This window comes from Somniosus microcephalus, unplaced genomic scaffold, assembly GCF_052327205.1.
Source record: "Somniosus microcephalus isolate GS21.2 unplaced genomic scaffold, FLI_Smic_1.0 unresolved_chr1, whole genome shotgun sequence".
In the NCBI taxonomy this organism is placed as follows: Eukaryota; Metazoa; Chordata; class Chondrichthyes; order Squaliformes; family Somniosidae; genus Somniosus; species Somniosus microcephalus.
Window position 1 is genome coordinate 48241624 of NW_028225179.1, and position 18500 is coordinate 48260123.

The 18500-nt window shown below is 46.7% G+C and overlaps 1 long non-coding RNA gene across 1 annotated transcript in view; it reads left to right on the top strand.

Annotated features, from left to right (window-relative positions):
• Positions 1–18500, top strand: part of LOC147094916 (uncharacterized) — a 231430-nt gene that overhangs the window by 6844 nt on the left and 206086 nt on the right. The gene's annotated exons all lie outside the window — the stretch shown is intronic.

Below are 18500 nucleotides of genomic sequence, written 5' to 3' on the forward strand. Positions count from 1 at the left end.
GTCAGAGAGAGAAAGTCAGAGATGGAGAGTCAGACAGAGAGAGAGAGAGAGAGAGAGAGAGAGAGTGAGAGAGAGAGTGAGAGAGAGACAGAGAGAGAGAGAGTCAGAGATTGAGTGTCAGAGTCAGAGAGAGAAAGTCAGAGATGGAGAGTCAGACAGAGAGAGAGAGAGAGAGAGAGAGTGAGAGAGACAGAGAGAGAGAGAGAGAGGCAGAGAGAGAGAGACAGGCAGAGAAAGAGAGAGAGAGAGAGAGAGAGACAGAGAAAGAGACAGAGAGAGACAGAGAAAGAGACAGAGAGAGAGAGACAGAGAGAGAGACAGAGAGACCTTGGTCTAACTATTACAGCATCAGGGAGCTTCAGCATAGCAGTGAATGCACTAAAAGAAAAAGCCCGAAGAGCCCTATATGCAATAAAGAGAAAATTCTACAACATCCAAATCCCAATCAAAATCTGGCTCAAAATATTTGACAGCATAATCCTGCCCATTGCACTGTACGGTAGTGAAGTATGGGGCCCGCTAAATCACCAAAGCTACACTAAATGGGAAAAACACACAATAGAAGCCCTACATGCAGAATTCTGCCGAAGCATCCTTCGCACCCAAAGAAAAACGCCAACAAATGCATGCAGAGCCGAACTAGGCAGATACCCACTGATAATAAACATCCAAAAACGAGCACTAAACTTCCTAAATCACCTCAAATCTAGCTCCCCAGACACCCTTCATTTCAAAGCCTTTCAGACCCAAGAGCTAAACCCAGAAAAGAGTCCCCTGAGTCAGCTGCTACTGAAACTAAGTACTCAGCCGGACCCTGACCAGCCCCAGACCAACACAGCCGTCCAAACACCAATCCGAGTGAACCAAATCATTAAAAAATGCAAAGAAACCTACCTGGAACATTGGAACAAAATAACCGAAAGCCAAAGCAGATTAGAATGTTACCGGGCCCTAAAAAGAGAATATAAACTGGCAGACTACCTCACGACCATCAGGGACACAAAACAGAGACAGACCCTCACCAGGTACAGACTAAGCGACCACCAACTGGAAATTGAAAAAGGCAGATACAAGAAATCCTGGCAGCCTAGAGAGAATAGAATATGCGATCAATGTCTGGCTGGCGAGGTTGAAACAGAAATGCATTTCCTCCTAAAATGCGAAAAATTCAACACATCAAGAAACATATTATTCAACAAGCTAAGCCAAACAACCCCAGATTTCAAGGAATTGGATGATCTGTCAAAATTGAGATTAGTCCTAGGAGAAGGAGACAGACCATACCTTGGGGCTAAATATGTAACAACATGTCACAACCTGAGGACTGTTTAAAAGTAAGACTGTTTAAAATTAATATTGAACGTACCAAATGAAGTAGAAAGACTGTTTAAAATTAATATTGTTTAAAAGTAATATTGTATATACCCAACAAATGTCAAATCGATTGACACCTACAGAATGTTGGAAAACTGTACCTTTTTGCTATGTAAGCTTTGGCAATATGGTTCTCTGTAAACTTTCATGCCAATAAAGCATTTGAACTGAACTGAACTGAACTGAGAGAGACAGAGAGAGAGAGACAGAGACAGAGAGAGAGACAGAGAGAGAGAGAGAGAGACAGAGAGAGAGACAGAGCGAGAGACAGAGACAGAGCGAGAGAGAGAGACAGAGACAGAGAGAGAGACAGAGAGAGATAGAGAAACAGAGAGAGATAGACAGACAGAGAGAGAGATAGAGAGAGAGACAGAGAAATAGAGAGAGAGAGAGACAGAGAGAGAGACAGGGAGAGACAGAGAGAGACAGAGAGAGAGACAGACCTTGAGGGTGGAGAGGCTGCAGGTGTTACGCGGTGGGCGGTTTAACGTTTGCTGGTTGTTGACTGTGAGTGGGGGGAGGGGTCCACCGTATGCTAGGGTTACGCTTTGGAGGTGGGATTGGAAGTCCAGCCCTAGTAGGACGGCAGCGCAGAGATGGGGGAGGACGAGGAGTTTAAAGTTTTTATACTCCGTGCCCTTAACCGACAGGGTCACGACACAGTAGCCGCTGATGTCCGTGGCGTGGGACCTCGATGCCATCGAGATTCGGCTGCGCGTTTGTAGGACAGAGAGGGAGTAGTGGCTCACCGTGTCTGGGTGGATGAAGCTCTCCGTGCTTCCGCTGTCGAACGGGCAGGTCGTGGCGTGGCCGTTCACTTTGATGTCCATCATTGACTTGGACAGATGGTGCGGGCGGGCTTGGTCCAGGGTGACGGAAGCTAGTGTGTAGCTGAGCGAGTCGTTGTCATCTGCGGGCGAGGCGGTCGGGCGTGGTGAGTAAAATGGCGTCTCCCACGAGACAGCCTATATAATCCACAACACCAACAGGGAGATCGACACGAGATGTTCTGTCCTCCCCAACGTCTCCCTGGCCCATCATCCAAACATCAACACAAGGGACCTCTATGACGAAATACATCTACTCAAACAGCGGATGTGGGTCTTCGCAAGAAACCTCATAAACACTGCCAAAAGACGCAGCCCTCCCACCCCCTCTACCATTGGGAGCCCAAACAGGACCACCAATGTCCCCCACCCCCCTTTACAAAACCAACAACAGAACCGTGCTTTTATACCTGACCCAAGACCCCCCTCTAGACCACAGACTGTAGACCAAGAACTGAGAAAGATCATGACGATGCTGAACAGCCTGATAGAAAGCCGGAGAAATTATTAATATTGTTATTTATCATTATCATTATTGTTATCTTATCAGTATTATTACTATTATTAGATAGATATATGTGCATGCCTCATGAAATTTATACTAAATCATCATTTAGCATTATAGAAAATAGTGTTTCCACACTCATCCCACAAAATAGGTCCATTTTATTTCGTTTTATTGAACTATATAAATGCGTTCTTTCCACATAAGCTGCTGGAATATCCAGGGCCTCCGCTCCTCAACTTTTGGGATGAAGAGTACAGACCCTGAATTCCTAAAAGCTATAAAAGACATTGATATAATTGTGTTAACAGAAACATGGTGCCAAAAGGACATGCCGACCCACTGTCCTCCAATGTACCATGAAATCATTGTGCCCTCAGTAAAGAACACTAAAACACGCAAGGGCAGAACCTCCGGGGGAATATTGGTGTGGTATAAGGGAGAACTGGACAAACACATCTCACCGGTAAAACAGGGGAAATCACACGTATGGCTAAAACTAGATAAAAATATAGGAATAGCAAAAAAAGATGTTTACTTATGTGCGATCTACATACCTCCAATAGATTCGCCATATTTCGAAGAGGAGTTATTTGATACTCTCCACATGGAAATCAGCCATTTCCAGGCCCAAGGAAAGGTGATAATATGTGGGGACCTAAATGCAAGGACCGGTTGTGAACCTGACTTCATAGACCCACAGGGAAACAACCATGTGTTTGGCCAGACCCCTTTAGATGTCACACCAGCCATCGCAAATCGGAACAACCTTGATCGTGAAATAAATAAAAGCGGTAGGGAGGTAGTGCAACTCTGCCGAGCCTTAGGCCTGTACATAGTTAATGGTAGGTTCAGAGGGGACTCCCAAGGGAGACTCACATACTCCTCAACTCTTGGGTCTAGTGTGGTGGACTATACAATCACTGACCTGGACCCCTGCGATATCAACGCATTCACTGTCAGGCAGCAATCCCCCCTCTCAGACCATAACCAAATAAATGTGTACCTTAAACTTTCTGCCCAAACTACAGACACAAAAAAGGAACACAGTAAGCTACATAAAATAAACCAGACATACAGATGGGCCCCAGACAGTGGAGATAAATTCATCACAGCACTAAATTCACCTGATCTCACAAGTAAAATTTCAAAATTTAAAGAAAATCTATATGAGATCACCAGAGATGGTGTAAACACGGCCATAGAGGATATAAATATGATCTTCCATGAGGCAGCTGTAAAAGCCGACCTCGTGAAACAGAAGAGGAAGCGTCACAAAAGACAAAATAAAAATATGAAATGGTTTGACCACGAATGCAAAAATGCCAGAAAAGACCTGAGAAAAATATCAAACCAAAAGCATCGGCAACCAAACAATCCGGACCTACGTACTAGATACAATGAAACCCTCAAAAGATATAAACACACCATTAGGAACAAAACACAAAACTATACCCACAAAATACTCGAAGAAATTGAAAACTCCACCAATCCAAAACAATTCTGGGAAATGTGGAATAACCTGAGTACAACACAATTGCAAGCATTACCAATCCAAGATGGCGACATCTGGAGAACACATTTTGAAAACCTCTACAAAGACATCCCAATAAACAAAACAAACCCAAGTCAACATCAGGTCACAGAAAAACTCCACACATTAGAAGCAACAATTAAAGACAACCAAAACCCTCTAGACTCCCCAATCACATGGAAAGAACTGGCCACAAAAACAAAATCTCTCCACCTAAAGAAAGCCTGTGGCCCAGACAACATCAAAAATGAAATGCTAAAGTTCAGCAATATGGAGATGCAGGGTGCGATACTCAAACTATTCAACATCATATTACGCTCAGGCTGTTTTCCCGATATCTGGTGCCAAGGACTAATCTCCCCCATATATAAAAGTGGAAACAAATCAGACCCAAATAACTACCGCGGCATCTGTGTCAACAGTTGTCTAGGGAAGTTATTCTGCAGTATTCTAAATAGTAGATTACTTGATTTTCTTAACAAAAATAATATCCTCAGAAAAAACCAAATAGGCTTTCTTCCAAAACACCGCACCGCCGACCATATCTATACCCTTCACACCCTCATTGAAAAACATAAACACCAAACAAAAAATGGGAAAATATTCGCCTGTTTCATCGACTTCAAGAAAGCCTTTGACTCTATATGGCACGAAGGGCTCTATTATAAACTTCTTCAGTGTGGAATAGGGGGCAAAGTCTATGACCTTATTAAATCAATGTATCTGAAAAACAAATGCGGGGTCAAAATTGGAGACAAACGCACCGATTTCTTCACCCAGAGAAGAGGCGTCCGGCAGGGCTGCAATTTGAGCCCGACCCTGTTCAACATATACATAAATGAATTAGCAGACATGCTGGAGCAAAGCGAGTCACCAGGTCTCCGTCTCCTGGATGGAGAAGTGAAGTCCCTGTTCTATGCGGACGACCTGGTTCTGCTGTCTCCCACAGAACAGGGATTACAGCAACAACTAGACCTACTCGACAAATACTGCCAAAATTGGGCTCTAACAGTAAATCTAAAGAAAACCAACATCATGATATTTCAGAAAAGACCCAGATGTCAGGAAAACAAATACCAGTTTACCCTCAGTGATACCACTATAGGACACACTATGAGCTACACCTACCTTGGTCTAACTATTACAGCATCAGGGAGCTTCAGCATAGCAGTGAATGCACTAAAAGAAAAAGCCCGAAGAGCCCTATATGCAATAAAAAGAAAATTCTACAACATCCAAATCCCAATCAAAATCTGGCTCAAAATATTTGACAGCATAATCCTGCCCATTGCACTGTACGGTAGTGAAGTATGGGGCCCGCTAAATCACCAAAGCTACACTAAATGGGAAAAACACACAATAGAAGCCCTACATGCAGAATTCTGCCGAAGCATCCTTCGCACCCAAAGAAAAACGCCAACAAATGCATGCAGAGCCGAACTAGGCAGATACCCACTGATAATAAACATCCAAAAACGAGCACTAAACTTCCTAAATCACCTCAAATCTAGCTCCCCAGACACCCTTCATTTCAAAGCCTTTCAGACCCAAGAGCTAAACCCAGAAAAGAGTCCCCTGAGTCAGCTGCTACTGAAACTAAGTACTCAGCCGGACCCTGACCAGCCCCAGACCAACACAGCCGTCCAAACACCAATCCGAGTGAACCAAATCATTAAAAAATGCAAAGAAACCTACCTGGAACATTGGAACAAAATAACCGAAAGCCAAAGCAGATTAGAATGTTACCGGGCCCTAAAAAGAGAATATAAACTGGCAGACTACCTCACGACCATCAGAGACACAAAACAGAGACAGACCCTCACCAGGTACAGACTAAGCGACCACCAACTGGAAATTGAAAAAGGCAGATACAAGAAATCCTGGCAGCCTAGAGAGAATAGAATATGCGATCAATGTCTGGCTGGCGAGGTTGAGACAGAAATGCATTTCCTCCTAAAATGCGAAAAATTCAACACATCAAGAAACATATTATTCAACAAGCTAAGCCAAACAACCCCAGATTTCAAGGAATTGGATGATCTGTCAAAATTGAGATTAGTCCTAGGAGAAGGAGACAGACCATACCTTGGGGCCAAATATGTAACAACATGTCACAACCTGAGGACTGTTTAAAAGTAAGACTGTTTAAAATTAATATTGAACGTACCAAATGAAGTAGAAAGACTGTTTAAAATTAATATTGTTTAAAAGTAATATTGTATGTACCCAACAAATGTCAAATCGATTGACACCTACAGAATGTTGGAAAACTGTACCTTTTTGCTATGTAAGCTTTGGCAATATGGTTCTCTGTAAACTTTCATGCCAATAAAGCATTTGAACTGAACTGAGAGAGAGAGAGAGACAGAGAGAGAGACAGAGAGAGAGAGAGAGAGAGAGACAGACAGACAGAGAGAGAGAGATGAGAGAGATAGAGAGACAGCGAGAGAGAGAGAGACAGTGAGAGATAGAGAGCGAGTTAGAGAGAGAGAGAGACAGAGAGATATAGTGAGCGAGAGACAGAGATAGATAGAGAGAGAGAGACAGAGAGAGAGAGACAGAGAGAGAGAGAGAGATAGATAGAGAGAGAGACAGAGAGAGAGAAACAGAGAGAGACAGAGAGAGAGAGACAGAGAGAGAGCGACAGAGAGAGAGACAGAGAGACAGCAAGAGATAGACAGCAAGGTAGAGAGCGAGAGAGATAGAGACAGAGAGAGATAGAGCGAGAGACAGCGAGCGAGAGACAGAGAGTGAGAGACAGAGAGCGAGATAGAGTGACAGAGAGTGACAGAGAGAGTGAGAGACAGAGTGTGAGACTGAGAGACAGATTCAGAGAGAGAGAGTTCGAGAGAGAGAGAGAGAGGGAGAAACAGAGAGACAGAGAGAGAGACAGAGAGAGAGACAGAGTGACAGACACAGAGACAGAGAGAGAGAGAGACAGAGAGAGAGACAGAGAGAGAGATGCAGAGAGAGAGCCAGACATGAGTCCCCTGAGTCAGCTGCTACTGAAACTAAGTACTCCTACTCAGGCGGACCCTGACCAGTCCCAGGCCAACACTGCCCTCCAAACACCAATCCGAGTGAACCAAATCATTAAACAATGCAAAGAAACCTACCTGGAACATTGGAACAAAATAACCAAAAGCCAAAGCAGATTAGAATGTTACCGGGCCCTAAAAAGAGAATATAAACTGGCAGACTATCTCTCGACCATCAGAGGCACAAAACAGAGACAGACCCTCACCAGGTACAGACTAAGCGACCACCAACTGGCAATTGAAAAAGGAAGATACAAGAAATCCTGGCAGCCTAGAGAGAATAGAATATGTGATCAATGTCTGGCCGGCGAGGTTGAGACAGAGATGCACTTCCTCCTAAAATGCGAAAAATTCAACAAAACAAGAAACATATATTTTGACAAGCTCAGCCAAACAACCCCAGATTTCAAAGAATTGGATGACCTGTCAAAATTAAGATTAGCCCTGGGAGAAGGAGACAGACCATACCTTGGTGCCCAATATGTAACAACATGTCACAACCTGAGGAACAGTGAGGGACTATCGAGCACACCCATCGCATATATAAACATTAAGAATGCTTAAATCAATACCGAATGTACCCAACGACTGTTTAAAAATTAATACGGAATGTACCCAACGAGGGTCAACGACTGTTTAAATTAATATTGTCTGTACCCAACGAAGGTCAAAATTGTTTGACACCTACAGAATGTTGGAAAACTGTACTTTTTGTTATGTAAGCTTTGGCAATATGGTTCCCTGTAAACTTTCATGCCAATAAAGCATTTGAATTGAATTGAATTGAATTGACAGAGAGAGAGACAGAGAGAGAGACAGAGAGAGAGATGCAGAGAGAGAGAGAGAGATCAGAGAGATAAAGAGAAATAGAGAGAGAGACAGCAAGAGAGCGACAGTGAGAGTGAGCGAGTTAGAGAGCGAGAGACACAGAGAGAGAGAGACAAAGAGAGCTAGAGAGACAGAGATAGAGAGAGACAGAGTAACAGATAGAGAGCGAGAGACAGAGAGAGATAGAGAGACAGAGAGGGAGAACAAGAGAGCGAGAGACAGAGAGACAGAGAGAGCAAGAGACAGGGTGACAGAGAGAGCGAGAGAGAGTGATAGAGAGAGACAGCAAGAGGTAGAGAGTGAGAGACAGAGAGAGAGAGATAGAGACAGAGAGAGATAGAGAGGGCGAGACAGAGATACTGATAGAGAGAGAGACAGAGATAGAGGCCTAGAAATTGGGTTCTGGCGTAGGCAGGGCTATAGCGCCGGAAGTTAGTGCCGGCGCTAAGTCCCCCTGCGCGCGCCAAAATTTCAGTAGTGCTGCGCCCAAACGGCTGCCGGCGCTACTGAAGGGTCTTTGCGGCGGTACATCGGCGCTAACTGCCGTTTCGCGCCGCAATTCCGGCGCTGCGGCACCCGGTGCGGTGCGGCAGGCTGGGGACGTGCAGGCCTCCTCCTCCCATTAAGGAGGAGCTGCCTGCACCTGGCCGCGGCCCGCGCAAATCAGCTTAAGAATGAGCCCGGCAACTCGGACAAGTGCCGGGCTTGCATCTGTTCTGGGGGGGTGGGGGGAGAAGTCCGGGGAGGGAGCTGCGGGCAGGCGGCCGGCGGGAAAGTGGCCGGCCGCCGCGGGGCCTTTAATGCGCCGGCGCAAACTGGAGTAAGGCACCTCTGACAGAACGTTGCTTGCGGCTGCCACGGGCGAGGCGGCCTCAACTCAATTTCGGAGTTCGGGCGGGTTACCACGGCAACCGGGACGCTGCGCGCACCGATGACGTCATCAGTGCCGGCGCAGCGCTACCGGTACAACGCCGATTTAGGGCCCCAGGGAATTTTTAAACTGGCCATAACTCTGGCGCTAGTCCCTCTAGCGCCTCAAAAGCGGCGCTAAGGCAACTGAATTTCTAGGCCAGAGAGTATAAAGTATGTGTCTATACTTAATGCAATAATGACGAGACAGCTGGGAAGATTCAACGTAGGTCTTTACTTAATACCAACAGGCGGGAAACTGAGGGGAGATCAGTACCCACAGTACTATTTATACCCCTATGGCCAGGAGTGGTACTACGGTATCACTACGCCCTACAAAGTAGTGCTGCCCTGGCCATAGGTTTAAAGTAACATACTTATTACATACACAACATTCCTCCCCTTTTAATTAAAACGTACCCGTGCAATTAATTCAATAGATGCCCCATAACTAGGGCTAATAACATTTGGTAACACAATATACATAACATATTTACATCAAGAGTTGTCTACTTATATATATATAAACAGAAACATGTTATAGATTCAGGCCTAGAAATTCACTAGCCTTAGCGCCGCTTTTGAGGCGCTAGAGGGACTAGTGCCAGAGTTATGGCCAGTTGAAAAATTCCCTGGGGCCCTAAAGCGGCGTTGCACCGGTAGCGCTGCGCTGGCACCGATGACGTCATCGGTGTGCGCAGCGTCCCGGTTGCCATGCCGACGGGCCCCAGCGCCGACATTCAGTTGCGGCCGCCTCGCCCGTGGCAGCCGCAACTAAGACTCTGGCAACAGAGTCCAACATGTGTTTGCGCCGGCGCATTAAAGGCCCCGTGGCGGCCGGCCGCTTTCCCGCCGGCCGCCTGCCCGCAGCTCCCTCCCCAGACTTCTCCCCCCCCCCCGGAACAGATGCAAGCCCGGCACTTGTCCGAGGTGCCGGGCTCATTTTTAAACAGATTTGCGCGCGCCGCGGCCGGGTGCAGGCAGCTCCTCCTTAACGGAAGGAGGAGGCCTGCACTTCCCCAGCCTGCCGCACCGCATCGGGTGCCGCAGCGCCGGAATTGCGGCGCTAAACAGCAGTTAGCGCCCTTTTCCAGGCGCTAAGACCCTTCAGTAGCGCCGGCAGCCATTTGGGCGCGGCGCTACTGAATTTTTGGCGCGCGCTGTGGTGTATGTGCCTTTAAGAGCAATGGTGGTGTATGTGCCTTTAAGAGCCCCAGGTGTGCGTAATGCCAGTAATTGCCACTTGGGCTATATAAGCCTGTGTATTGTGTATATCCTTTAGACCCCCCCCCCCAGACTTGCTTAGTAAATACCTATGAACCAACTCCTGTCTTCAGTGTCTTTATCTACACACGGACACTACAGTGGCGACGAAGTGGAAACGGACTTACCTGCAATTCGGCAGCACCTCAAGGACATCGATTCCTCCGGCGTCCAGAAGACTCAAGGAAGTAAGAGAAACTCTGGTTTCACCAGCTGGCCAAGCTGGTGGCAGGTACTGCGCTAATCCTTCCTGGGCGTCAGGCTGGAGCTCCAGCGGCGGGCTCTACAGCTGAGACAAGCAGCGAAATCGGAGGCAAGCAATAACGGACTGGGAGGGTGCACTCGGGAGACGGCCGGCGTGGCAAGCAGGTCAGCGTTTAGACCTCCATCGGGAACGAGTCTCCAACAGTGAATAAACGGAAACCACAGTAAAACAGCGTTGTTATCGGTAGCAGCGGCGGGGAAGCGCGGGAAGCGCCATATCATTGCTACAGAGAAAAAAAAAGCGCGGGAAGCGCCATATCTTTTTTTTGAAATGCCTAAGTCTGACAATATTGATGCTTTTGATAACGAAACAGAGCCTAACTTTGGCAATATTGATGTTTTTGATAACAAGATAGAGGATTGGACCACATATGTAGAAAGAGTGGAGGTGTTTTGCACCGCAAATGGAATAGAAGATGAAAAAAAAGCTTCAGTTCTTCTGGATCTAATGGGCGCAGAAACATACAAGCTGTTACGCAACTTAATCACTCCAGCCGAACCGATGGACAAGAATTTTGAAGAGATTGTTGATACCCTACACTGCCAATTCGAGACAGGACTGGCAGATTCTCTGCAAGACAAATTCATCTGCGATCCCCTAAGTGTAGAAACACAAAAGAAGGTATCTTCTAGAAAAGATTTAACACTGGACAAAGCTTTCAGTGCAATAGGAGTGGCAAAGATAAAGCAAAGGCCACAGGACTTCGGCACCCATGAAATGACATGGGGTTTCAAGAAATGTTATCGATGCGGCAGATCCAACCATGACCAGAGGGATTGCTGGTTCAAAGAAAAAGCATGCAGGCGATGCGGAAAGATAGGACACATTCCACGTGTATGCCGATCTGAAAATAAAAAATCCACTAACGGGAAAAGAATCAATAAGGAAAAGCACAGAAAGGTACAAATGATGACGGACAGTAGCTCCAAAGACCAGAAGAGCGATAGCGACTCTGGGAACAAGAGACTAAGCTCTCTCAAATTACACAATGTAATTGCCAATGAAGATTACCAAACCATTTGGGTTACCCTCACAATAGCAGGGCCCCCAGTTAAAATGGAGCTAGATACAGGATCAGCTCTAACCGTGATAAATCGACGAGATTACGAGAGGCTATTTTCGCATATACCTCTAAAAGACACATCCATTATCTTAAAAACATATACGGGGCAGAAAGTCTACCCCAAAGGAAAAATAAGGGTGCCTGTGGTATACAACGGCAAAGAAATACAAAAGTTGTATTTATACATTCTACAAGATGGTGGTCCACCGTTGTTGGGACGTGAATGGATAAGGAAGATACGTTTAGACTGGCACTCCATTCAGGCACTGACGGTGACCAGTAAGGAAAAAAACAATGATGACATCATACCTGAACGATTAAAAGACATCTTGGCCAACGCCAAAGAAGTGTTTCAAGAGAAACTAGGAACCTTGAAAGGCATCACCGCCTCAATAAAAGTGGAAGATGCAGCAATTCCAAAATTTTTTAAGGCAAGACCGGTGCCATACGCAATACGTCCGGCAGTCGAGGCAGAGCTGGAGAATTTGGAAAAGGCAGGCGTATTATCCAAAGTAGATTGGAGCGAATGGGCAACACCCATCGTTCCAGTCATGAAAAAAGCATTGAAAAATAACTCTGAGGAACAGAGAAAAATTCGCATCTGTGGGGACTTTAAGGTGACTGTAAACCCGGTCCTTCACACGGTACAGTATCCTCTTCCGAGGATAGAAGATATTTTCGCCTCACTATCCGGAGGGAAACGTTTCACAAAAATTGACTTGGCACAGGCATATCTACAGATGGAGGTTGAGGAGACCTCTAAAAAGTATCTCACAATAAACACACACAAAGGCCTGTACCAGTACAATCGACTGGTTTTTGGAGTAGCATCAGCTCCAGCTATCTGGCAAAGAGCTATGGAGCAAGTCCTGCAAGGGATTCCGGGGACTCAATGCTACCTAGACGACATCCTTATAACAGGAGAAAACGACAACGAGCACCTTGCCAATTTGGAGCAGGTGCTCACTAGGCTGAAAGAACGGGGCCTACGAGTAAATCGCCCCAAGTGCGAATTTTTCCAAAATCAGATATCATATTGTGGCCACATAATTAATAAGGAAGGGTTGCATAAGTCACCTGAAAAAATTGAAGCAGTTATAAAAGCCCCAGCACCTGAAAATGTTTCACAATTAAGGTCATTCCTGGGATTAATAAATTACTATCATAAATTTTTACCGAACTTATCAACTATTCTACACCCTCTTAATGATCTTCTACAGACAGGAGTGATTTGGAAATGGAACGAAGACTAAACGTGCCTTCCATAAATGTAAAGACTTAATCACATCCGAGAAAGTTTTGGCTCATTACAACCCATCACTACCAATCAGACTGGCGTGCGATGCATCCCCTTACGGCATAGGAGCGGTATTAACCCATAGATTCCCTGATGGCTCAGAACAGCCGATAGCTTTTGCGTCACGCTCATTAAACTCAGCTGAGCGTAACTATGCCCAAATAGACAGGGAAGCACTCAGCCTGGTATGGGGAGTGAAGAAATTCAACCATTACCTACACGGACAAAAATTTACCTTGCTGACTGACCATCAACCCCTCATCTCCATATTCAACCCTAAAAAAGGTGTCCCCATTATGACGGCACAAAGACTACAGAGGTGGTCCCTTTTTCTAGGGGCACACCAATACAACATTGAATACAAAGGGTCAAAACAGCATGGGAATGCTGACGGTTTATCGCGCCTACCGTTGCCAACGATAGAAGAGGCACCTACAGTAGACCCAGTAGAGATATTCCACTCTACCATAGTGGAATGTCTACCGGTGACAAATTCTGCCATTGAAAGGGAGACAAGAAATGACCCTACTCTCTCACGGGTCTACGATTTAACAGTGAAGGGATGGCCAGCACATGGCGAGCCACTGTTGCCAGCATTCTCGCAAAGAAGAGGACAGCTGTCAGTGTGCCGAGGAACCTTGATGTGTGGATCCAGAGTGGTGATTCCACCCAAACTCCAGGCTAAAGTGCTAAAGGAGCTTCACGAGGGGCATCTGGGTGGAGTGAAAATGAAGAACCTAGCCAGAGCGTTTGTGTGGTGGCCAGGTATCGATGGAGACATCGAAGAAATGACCAAGAGCTGCCTAGGATGCCAGAAGGTCCAAAACGCTCCACCACAAGCCCCTCTACATCCATGGGAGTGGCCCTCATCTCCCTGGCAAAGGGTGCACATCGACTTTGCTGGTCCATTTATGGACTCAATGTTTCTAATCGCAGTTGATGCACACTCCAAGTGGCCGGAGGTAATAAAGATGTCCTCCACCACCACGGAAAAAAACCATCACAGTATTAAGGACCATATTTGCCAGGAATGGGCTGCCGGAACAGATATGTTCTGATAATGGACCGCAATTTGTGTCCGAAGAATTCAGAAAGTTCTTAAAGAACAATGGGGTAAAGCACTACACGTCCGCCCCATACCATCCCGCCACCAATGGATTGGCTGAAAGGTTTGTCCAGACCTTCAAGAAGGCCATAAAGGCCATGAGTAATGAAGACATAAAACTTCAGCACAAGGTGGATAACTTCTTATTTGCATATAGGAATGCAACACATATGGTTACTAACCAAACTCCCGCCATGATGTTCTACAATAGAAACCTAAGATGCCGGCTGGATTTGGTCAAGCCCAACATCCGAAGGGACGTGGAGAACCGGCAGTTTCAGGGCATGAATGAAAAGCCAACTAGGACCTTCCAGATAGGCCAACCAGTTTTGGCCCGGGACTACCGTACCGAGAAATGGCAGCCTGGAACTATCTGCACACGACTAGGACCACTGATGTATACCGTGGACATCGGAGAAAGCATAATAAGATGCCATGCTGACCAAATCATCAAGTCATCCGAAAAGGGACAACCTACACCACCACTCTATACATCTAACGATGAAGTAGATATACCCATATCTACCTCTGATCCGGTGAGACTGGAACCCGATGAACCCGACACTGGCATTCAAGCCGAATCAGCCTTGCCAGAAGAACCTACTACACCACCAGAAACTACTACACCCCCGAGGCGTTATCCGGACCGAGTCAGGAAGCCTCCTGAGAGACTAACTTATAATTAATTAATACAGCAATGTATCTTATTTTGCAGCACTAACTTCCGGCGCTAAAGCCCTGGCTAAGCCAAAACCCAATTTCTAGGCCTCAGTCTCTGAGGAGGCCTCCTGTCTCGACTAGGATAACATCTTTCTCTAGTCGGTCTCGGTGTAGGCGGCGGTACTTCCGTCACCCCTTCATCGCTGGACTCGTCGGTGTCTGATGGCACATCCTGTGCCGTGGAGATCACTGGAGTGCTGAACTCCTCGCAACCCTGAGACCTCTGTAACGACGAGCTGGGCCGTGATTCCGCTGTAACAATGTGCTGAGACGTTTGAGGTAGTGAATCAGTTGGGTTTCTGGACTCCACAAGTTGATCAGCATGTCGTCTGATTATGCCTTCCCCTGTCTCAACTGTGTACATCAAGGGTCCCTGGCGGGCCTTTATCGTACCAGACTGCCACTTTTCCTTCCTATAATCACGGGCCAACACTTGCTGCCCCACCTCGAAGCTCCGTGTCTGTCTGTCAGGAGCCCTACGAAATACTCGGTTTTCCACATCTCTCCGAATGTTTGGTCTGAGCAATTCAAGGCGAGACCTTAACCTTCTATTAAAGAACATGACGGCGGGGGCCTGGTTGGTCACCGTATGTGCAGCATTACGGTATGCGAATAGGAAGTTGTCCACCTTGTGTTGTAGTGGCAACCTTTCCTCCCCCATCGCCTTGATGGCCTTTTTAAAAGTCTGTATAAATCGCTCTGCCAGCCCATTTGTAGCCGGATGATATGGTGCGGACGTATAATGTCGCACTCCATTCCTTTTTAGGAATGCTTGAAATTCTTCTGCCACAAATTGTGGCCCATTGTCCGAACAGACTTGCTCGGGCACCCCGTTTCGGGCAAAAATGGTCCTTAAGACTGCGACCATCTTTTCGGCTGTCGTTGATGACATCTTTACGACCTCCGGCCATTTTGAATGGGCGTCCACTACAATAAGTAACATCGCAGCCAGGAAGGGGCCAGCGAAGTCCACGTGGATCCTTTGCCACGGCGTTGAGGGCCACTCCCACGGATGTAGTGGGGCTTGTGGTGGTACGTTCTGTACCATCTGGCACCCTTGGCACACTTTTGCTACTTCCTCAATGTCCCTGTCAATGCCGGGCCACCAGACGTAGGCTCTGGCGAGGCTTTTCATTTTGACACCCCCCAGATGACCTTCGTGTAAGTCCTGCAACACTTTATGTTGTAATTTTTGAGGGACCACCACCCTGGCTCCGCACATCAATGTGCCCCGGCAGACGGACAACTGGTCCTTCCTTGCCGAAAACGCCGGCAATGATGTGTCACCCTGCACCGGCCAGCCTTTCACGGTTAATTCGTAAACCCTTGCCAAAGTCGGGTCGTTCCGTGTTTTCCGCTCGATACATTGGCTGGTGATGGGCAAGTGTTCCATAACAGCCGTATGATATATTTCCACGGGGTCCTGTACTACCTCTTCGATCTCAGCAGGCAAGGGTAGCCGCGACAGGCCATCCGCATTGCCATGCTGTTTGGTACCCTTATATTCGATAAGGTACTGGTGTGCTCCTAAGAACAGTGACCATCTCTGTAGCCTTTGGGCCGTCATCAGGGGCACCCCTTTTGTTGGATTAAATATCGACACCAACGGTTGATGATCCGTCAGTAGTGTGAAACGTTGCCCATGCAGGTAGTGGTGGAATTTTTTTACACCCCACACCAGACTGAGGGCCTCCCTGTCGATTTGCGCATAGTTTCTTTCGGTTGTAGTTAACGACCTTGAGGCACATGCTATTGGCCTCTCCGTCCCGTTGGGAAATTTGTGTGACAACATTGCCCCTATACCGTACAGGGAGGCGTCACATGCCAACCTCATTGGCATTTTTGGGTCAAGTGTGCGAGCACTTCCTTTGATGTAATGAGTTGTTTACCCTTTTTAAAAGCAGCCTCACACGCTTCGTCCCAATTCCAGGAGACCCCCTTTTGCAGCAATGAATTTAGTGGATGTAAAATGGACGATAAGTTCGGGAGGAACTTATGGTAATAGTTTATAAGGCCTAAGAATGATCGTAACTGAGATACATTCTCAGGGGGCGGGGCCTTCACTACTGCCTCGATCTTTTCCGGGGACTTATGCAGGCCTTCCTTATCTATAATGTGACCACAGTATGAGATACGTTCCTGGAAAAACTCACATTTCTGCTTGTTCGCCCTGAGTCCGTATTGTTGTAACCGCAGAAGTACTCGCTCCAGGTTAGCGAGGTGGTCATTATCCGTTTGTCCTGTCACCAGGATGTCATCCAGGTAGCATTGCGTTCCTGGAATGCTCTGTAGGACCTGTTCCATGGGCCTCTGCCATATTGCCGGGGCGGACGCCACACGAAATACCAGGCGATTGTACTGGTACAATCCCTTGTGTGTGTTAATCGTTAGGAGCTTTTTTGAGTCCTGCTCCACCTCCATCTGTAAATAAGCTTGACAAAGGTCAATCTTCGTAAAGTGTCTACCCCCAGCTAACAATGCGAATATGTCCTCTATCCGCGGCAGCGGATACTGTACCGTGTGCAGGACTGGGTTAATAGTTATCTTAAAATCCCCGCAAATGCGAACCTTCTTTGGTTCCCCCGGTGTGTTATTTGCAGATTTCTTTATAACTGGGACGATGGGCGTGGCCCACTCGCGCCACTCAATCTTTGTAAGGACACCTGCACTCTCTAAGGCATCCAGTTCTGCTTCCACCGCTGGCCGAATGGAATAAGGCACCGGTCTGGCCTTACAAAACTTGGGGTTTGCGTCTTGAGCAATAGTTATTTTTGCTCTAATGTCCTTTAAGGTCCCCAGCCCTTGTTGGAACACCTCTGGCATTTCTGCCTGTAGTGGCGCTTCTTAGTTTCCAAACAGGCAGGCCACTGAGCTGTGGGGCCTTTAACATCGAGTAGACACGTGTCGAAATAAAACGTTCCCAAACGTAGCTTTGTCCTTTAAATGGTTTACTATAACACTTAACAAACAGAATTACAAAGCAAACACGTATAAACGAACACGGTCAAAAACTGTACTGCTCCAAACCTCACAGCTTCTGCCTCTTTCACCACGTGCAGTTTAAAACTGTAAGATGGCTGCACCCATGTGTGGCTTAGGGACTGTTCCATTGTGGCAAGAATGAAGGGGGTGTCGGACTATACTACTGGAGCAAGAAAATAGGGGGTTTCTTAATACAATAAGTCGTTCAGGTAAATTAACTGTATTATGCCATTTAGCCACTATTTTAAAGTATTTTCTTAAGCTTTTATGGCTCTTACATTCCAGCCCCTAATTGACTAGGCACATGAAGCATATCAATTACTCAAACATTAAGAGTCATAAACTAATGAGTTCAACATATTTACAATACAAGTGTCCACTTTTTTCTTTCGTTCAGGAGCTTTTCACGCTGCTTCTTGTAGCAGGCAGAGCTTTGTGATCGGTCTCTCCAGGGTACTGGTCTTGGTTTGCAAACAGACGCGACGAACGACGCCTCTGGAGTCTGGCATGGTCTTAATTATTTTTCCCATCAACCAAGAATTTCTAGGGGCTGAATCATCCACAATTAAGACAATGTCTCCGACGATGAAGTTCCTCTTTATTTTGGACCATTTTTGACGCTCCTGTAGCAGAGGTAAGTATTCTCTTGTCCATCTGGTCCAGAAGAGGTCTGACATATACTGAACTTGCCTCCGCTTCCAACGGGCATACAGATCTTCCTTTTTGAAGACTCCCGGGGGCATGGCTGGCTGTGTTTTCAACAACAACAGGTGGTTCGGGGTCAGGGCTT